This window comes from Thunnus albacares, chromosome 5 (genome assembly GCF_914725855.1).
Source record: "Thunnus albacares chromosome 5, fThuAlb1.1, whole genome shotgun sequence".
In the NCBI taxonomy this organism is placed as follows: domain Eukaryota; kingdom Metazoa; phylum Chordata; class Actinopteri; order Scombriformes; family Scombridae; genus Thunnus; species Thunnus albacares.
Window position 1 is genome coordinate 29,344,833 of NC_058110.1, and position 7,492 is coordinate 29,352,324.

The window sequence follows — 7,492 nt, forward strand, 5'->3', positions numbered from 1 at the left end:
TATTATTATCTATTATAACCATGTGGTGAAATCCCACTCTATGCTCTGAGGTGAACGGTGACATCAGCTCTGAAGTGGTCCTGATGCTCATTAAATCAGTGCAAACAACAGGCTCCAGTGGTAAATACAGCTGCCGCCCACCAACAACAACCTGAGCAACATACTGCACCATAGTTCATTTCTATACTTCCCTCCATCAGCACCGGTGTCAGAGTTCCTGCGTTTACATAATGCTTCCTGCTCACTGTGGTCCACTAACACAGGAGTAATTGCGAGGATATATATATATATATATATATATATATATATATATATATATATATATATATATATATATATATATATATATATATATGCAAGGATATAGAAAATCTCTGTATTTATATAAAAGGCACAATTTTAAAGCAAATATATCATTAAGAGTTGCAATTTGTAAAGCTGCTGCATGAGCTGATTTTTTACATTTAATGGCTACATGTATTTTTTTACTAAAGCAATAATAACATGATGTCAGTAATCTACCTATCTTGAGTTATTTTAGGAGTTCAAGTATTTTTTTTTTTTGCTATACAGAGTTCCCCTAAACATGTCTCATATTGCTTCCTCACTTTGTTCTGTAATTTCCTGTGTTTCCTCAGACTGACTTTCAGAAACTACCAGCGGGTGTTGAACTTGTTGCTTGCAGTCAAAGGTGGGCGTATGTGTGGGTGCAGGCAAGGTAGTCGACTAGTTTGTGAGCATTGTGCCCGTGCGTATGATGTCGGCCTCGCCTCTCGCACACATCCTACTGTAGCTTATAACTGCATTGCATTGTGCCTGGAGAAATTAGCTGTTTGTGATCAAATGTTTGTTGAGATGAAAACATAAAGTCTACAACCAAAAACACGACTGGTGTTGAGTTTAACAACAATAACAGGAAGAACATACTTAGAAAAATAAGGGGCCAAAAGTTAAAACAAGTAAGTAAATACAACTCACACATACACACAAAAAAAAGAAAAACGAGGATCCCAGCATCACTAATATCTTGAAAGGAGCAAGGAGAAAGTATTATCCATATTATCTAAACAGAAGCTCTTGCTTTTTTTTAAACCACTCTGTTTGCATGGCTCCAGGATGGCAAGGTCGGTTGGTCCAGCCTGAAAAAACTGGATTGCAATGACATTTTTATACAGACTTTCATGGCACACATCGGATGAGCCCCCTATGACTTTGGTGATCCCCTGACTTTTTCTCTAGCGTCACCAGTAGGTCAAAGTTTTCATTTATCCGGTGAAATATACATACGTCATCGTCCATCCAATGGATGGGTACAAAATTTTGTGTAAGTCGTGATTCCTAAACAGTGCATCCTGATCCGGACTTTAACTGGCACACCACCGTGAGGTCCAGACACTCATGTACATCATGTCATACCTCAGCATGAATTGTTATAACTTTCATGATCATGAGGTCAAAAATTTTATTTGTCCAACAAATACCTGCAAAACGAATGACATCATCTGTATTCACATAGTCACAATATCAACTACTTTTAAATCTAAATTGAAGACACATCTGTTTGACATGGCTTTTCATTCAATTTTGAAGTTGCACTTCATATTTTTTATCCTTTATGCTGCCTTTTTAATGCGTCTTCATTTTTTTAAAATCTAATTTTATGTATTTTTACTGTTCTATTAATTTTACTTTTAGTTTCATTGTTCTTATTCCTGTTCTCATATTCTTTTGCGGTTTGTAAAGCACTTTGAATTTCCCTGTGTATGAAATATGTGATACAAATAACCTTGCCTTGTGTTTAGTGCTAATTACCAAATGTTAGCATGCTAGGCTAAGATGCTAATTATGGTAAACATTACCTGCTCGACATCGCCACGTCATTGTGAGCATGTTTGCATGCTGATGTTAGCAGTTAGCTCATAGCACTGTTTTGCCTCATGGAGACGTTAGCATGACTGTAAGGTGACTAAAAATATCAAATGTTTATCCACCAAGACATGTATCATACTGCACATCAAGAGCTCAGTTGAATTTGCAATTTAAATTTGACACACAAACAAACAGTTCTACAATAATCGTAGCGGCAGAGGAGATGGATGTTAAAGGTTTTAACATTAAAAGTCATTAAATCATGCCACTCTGAAGCAACATACTGTACACTGACAAAGAGCTCTTACCGCTACAGCTGTCAATCTACTGTATCTTAGTCATCATCTGTAGCCAATGTTGTATTTGTTGTTTGTTTACAACTATATCTTGTTTCTGCATATCATAGAAGTAGTATTATGTTGATGGTGTGAAGGTGATTGCTCACAACAGGGTGCTTTTATGCATCTTACCGTCTAACTGTTGTTATAGGGAGTGTTTTCAGTGCCAGTAAGTCAAATTACATGGATATCTGTCTTCATGGCCTCTCAGGTTACACATGCACTCAGCTCAGCTCAGATGTCTCAGAGGGGAATGTAAATGGCATCACTGGTTTCATCTCAGAAATCAAACCATTTACCAATTACTTTCGTCTCATCCGCAGACCAACAACGGTCCTCATCACTCTGCCTCATACACACACTCACAATACATCACCGACACACATACACAAGCATGTTTGAAATTTAAAGAGAAAACCTACTGTAAACTGTAGAAAAGTTGTCTGCTACACCACATCAAAGGTTTATGACAACGTAAAATCCATGATTCTCGTTCCTGCTTGGCCTATTCAAATTCAATCTTATGAATCCTTTTTTTTAAAGTCTTATAAAAGCCTCTTTGATATTGTCTCTGCTTCAAATAAAATGTGGGTTTTAAGTCTTCTTCAGACTTGAAAATCAAAAATCAAGTTAAGTTATTTACAAACCATTTTTTAGTCATGTTAGCGGCAGCATAGCTAAGCAATGGGGTGTACCAATTTGATCCAGACTGAAATATCTTAGATGGACTGCCATGAAATGTTGTACAGATGTTTATGTTACTCAGGGGATGAGGCCTACTGCACCTTGGTATGACTTTTCCTTCTGCATCACCATGAGATTAATATGTGGTTTTAAGTTAGATGTGTCCACAACTGTTGGATGAAATTTGGTACGCACATTCATGTTCCCCTCAGGATTCATTGCAATAACTTTGGTGATCCATTAACCTGTCATCTAGCCGTTAAACATTAAGTACTGCTTAACATCAGCAAGTTAGCATTGTCATAATAAGCATGTTAGCATTTCATTATCAGTTCATTATTCAGCTTGAAGTACTGCTGTGCCTCAGCACAGCTGCACAAAGCTGCTGGCTGTAGACCTCTTTAATATTCTTCTTCTGTCCTAAAGCTGCCTGAATCTCTGAACTGCAGTGGAAAATTGCTTGATCACTCAATAAACACACAAATCATCAGGATATGACAGTATGTAATCAAATAATACAATCAGAAGCACAATGGATCATACTTCTGAGAGACAAAGATACCACCTAGCTATCTTTTCTTTGTCTAACAAGTTGACACTCAGTCAGTCCTTAAATATTCTGGCACATAATCTGAAAATATCTATAGTTAACCTCACAGGTTAGTGAACAACCCTCAGATAGAAACAAAGGTCAAGAGTTCAGCTAGCCTAGGAATAGTATTTCCTCTTGACCATATATGCCAGAATGACAGCACATGGGTGTGGATCAAAGCAGCATCATAAAACAACATTGCTATCACATTAGATTAAGAACAAACAAAGCTGTCCTCAAAAAGCTTGCCAAAGCCACACATCAAAGAGGCATAAAAATCTACATAACTATAATTTGTCTTAGTACCGGCTAAGACAACATAAACTAACTGTTAAACAATCAACTGTCTCATTTTACACAGCAAGGAGCTGAGTTTAGAACAGACACAGCATGAAGGCATCAAATGATAAACAATAGTTAATTTTCTTTCACATAACCTAGAAAATCTACAGCAACTGAACTTGACAGATATGAAAAGTCTCATTGACTGGAAGAAAAACAACTTTTGAACAGTACAATCTAGAAACAAAGTGAAGACGCATCTTTCATGGCTTTACTTCCATCTGATGAACAATTCCTCTAAGTATAAGAGAGCTGAAGCCTTCAAACTTGTTCCATTCTTCACAAAGGGCTCCCTTTGCTCCATGTCTGAGGTTTGAATTGCAATGACATCATCATACCAATGAGAGTAAACCCTCAGTATTTATGTATGTATTATTTTTGGAATCTGTCATATTTGAACCCTTTTCTCAATATGAATTCAACTGCCCATGTTAGCTTTTTCTGAACGTCCATATTGTCTTTGAGAAAAGACTGAAAAAAAAAGGGAAAGAAATCCATCTGCCAAGTTGAGAACAGACACCAAAGGCCTCCTGTTCCTTCCAGCAGAGACTGTGTCTAATAGCATGAATCTGAGTCCAACGGGTGTGAGTAACCTTGTACCAGAAAGAAATATCACATTTTAATGACGGTCAGAACCTCTGTGTTTGGAAAGAAATTAAATAGCTTTTGCTAACTTCCCATGGGAGATCCCCATCAGTCAGAGCGTGAAAACAAAATTAATGGACGCCACAGAGTTCAAATTTAGAATAATTTAGTGACTAAATTATGACGTATGATCGCTGTTGAGTTAAAACCTCACATCTCAAGGACTCCTCTGCAGCACACAGTCTTGCTTTTAGCTGGACAAAGATGCATTTGAATGCAGATTTGTCAGTTACAGAAATGCTGATAAGAATGATGATGTTTTAATATCCTCTTATCTATCATCTGATATTTCCACACTAACGCATGAGCTGAATAATGTTTTGTTCGAATTGTGAAGGAAGAAATTAGAAATACCTTGTTCATTAATAAAGCTTTGAGGTGTAATTACCAAGCAGCCAACTTGAAGAAAGAGGATTGTTATACCAGTAATACATTACTAATAATACCAATTATCATGGAAATTCATCACGGAGACAAAGGACCCCATTAAATGGCATACAGCAGAGCAGATAGGGGAAGGCTTGCACAGATTGCACTGAGAAGGGAGCTGTTATTTTGCACAGCTATAATCAAAGCCACAGTGATCAACAGACCTGCTGAGCTAGAAGCTGACATCTCCTTAACACTGACAGCAGACGTTGACTTCTCACACTTGAAGTAGACAGACTACAGAGAGGCGGAACAGAAGGACAGAAAGAAAAAGAGAGAGTGAGAAAAAAATAGACTTTTTTGGCATATTTATATTGTTTCTCCCCCTCCTGTAATTCAATCCTTTCTTTAATCGCTATGTGTTTCTGTGAAGCTTAATCACAAAAACTACAGAGAGGCTCCAGTAAACAAGAGGAGAGCAAGAACCAGCCTTACTGAATAAATGGACCTTGACTAATTGGGTATTGAGTTAATCCAAGCCCTTTGACAAACAGGCGATATTCAGTGTTCACCCTAAATGGAATAGTTAATCCTCACCATTGACTTCAGTGTAATTATAAATCTGAGGTGTATAATTTTGCAGTACTGAGCACATGGATTTGTCTATAAAATATTTATAAAATGGCCTAACAGCAATGATAAATACTGAAATCTCTCTCTACACATGTAAGAAGAGCTTCCAAACAACTAATTCTTCAAAATAAATGTCCCCTATTGTTGCCTAAGAAACAACTGTCATATAGATACAGTGATGTATTTCCCCTTGTCATAAGTATATATATAAACTGTCCATGTATCACATGCCTTTACATGCCACATACACTCTCCAACTCATCTTTCAACTCCGTCACATAGCAACAATGTGGTAGCCATAGAAACTGAATTAAACTTAAAACAAAGGGTATTTATATCTTATTTTCTTGCGACAAGAATTCTTTAAATAGGAACGGATGATAAAGCTAATTGCGTGTGTTTGCCTTTGCAATGTTAGAGGAGCTGCCACGTGCACTCACAGACGTCCTGTTCCAATTATACAACAATCATATTTAAAATCCAGAGAGGATGGTCTGTTCTCGGACACTTTAGTTTCTGTCACACATGGCCATACAAGAATAAAGTCCATTCTTGAACTTGGAAACAGCAGTTGACAAAACAATCTCACCACAAGATCCATTCAGTAGCTCTGCTGGAGCTTCAGTTTTTCTGAGCACCTTAAAGGGGATGTACCAAGACCATTTTCATTCCTATTGTGGGGCTCTACTGGAATATCTTTGCATGATTTACAGTTTTAAAGTCTTTATTTAACTCATACTGTCTTTTTATGCAGCCCCTCAGTTCAGCCTCTGTCTGAAACAGGCTCTTTAAGGCCCTCATTCTTTACTCTCAAAATGGAAACTTCTCAAACACATCTATACATATTCCAGCATGAATCCAGTCTGAAATATGCGAGACAGCATGAACAACCTTAGCAACAACGTTAGCGACAAAGGTTATGGAATGGACAACCGTTTGTGGGCACAAACAATCTGATGTCATCATGAGGAGGAAGTAGAGGTAACATTGCAAACAAAGCTGTCAGGGCAGGCTGAGGCTCTGGCTTTTGTCTTATAAGGGACATTTTTACATATGTTCATCTCAAGTTTTGGACTTTTAACCATTTGTAACATCTGACATCATGACAGTATAAAAATAAAAATAATCACAAAAAGCGTGATGTGTCCCCTTTAAGGGCTTAAAAGTTGAGACTGAAATTTAATTCTTGAAAAGGAATTCAAAAGTAGCTTGACTGCACCTGACTGTTGAGCATAAAAATGTCTTGTTGCAATTATTCCCATACACAGGTACATTAATCCCTGCAGCCTGAATAAGTGAAGTTCCTTTAACCCAGTGGTCTGCAGCTCTGATCCTCAGGATTCAAGATACAGCTGTTTTCTATCCTTCAAGCTCGATAATTGTGCCCACCTCACATCCTGAATACAGAATACTGATTAGATGGCTGCATGAAGGTGAGCAGGGCTCTGAGTCCTGGGAGCCGCTGCTCTGATCCAGTCACAAATTAGGCTCACCCTCCGCGGATCATGCAAATAAAGAGTAATGCTTGCATAATTACATCAGAATCAAGTCTCACATCGATTCATGTCATTCTGAAAACACTACAGAGATCAATATGCTGCTCACGACAGAGAATGTCAAGTGCACCGGCTGCTCCATTTCACTGGATGTGCTTTTGAACAACTTGTTCTTCAGGAACTTCCCAGGTAGTTTTACGAATACAGTCAGTCTCCAGTTCTGGTCACTGACCTCCGCGTCAGAAAAAACTCTCATGCCATTTTCAAGAGGATGTACAGTATGTGTTTCTCATTTTCACAACTTCCCCCAGCGATCAGATGACAGCATTTCCACAGGGATGAGTGTTGCTGCTCTCTGCGAAGCCAAAGGTCATCAGCTGCTCACCGTCAGTAGGATGAGAGTCTTAAAAGCTGCCGCTAGCACAGTTGGAAACCACATTTTCCAGCGTAAAGAAGGTTCTTCTCAAGAAAGCCATTTTTCCTGAGAAATGGTGAATACATGATTGAGCTTTAACATTTCAATC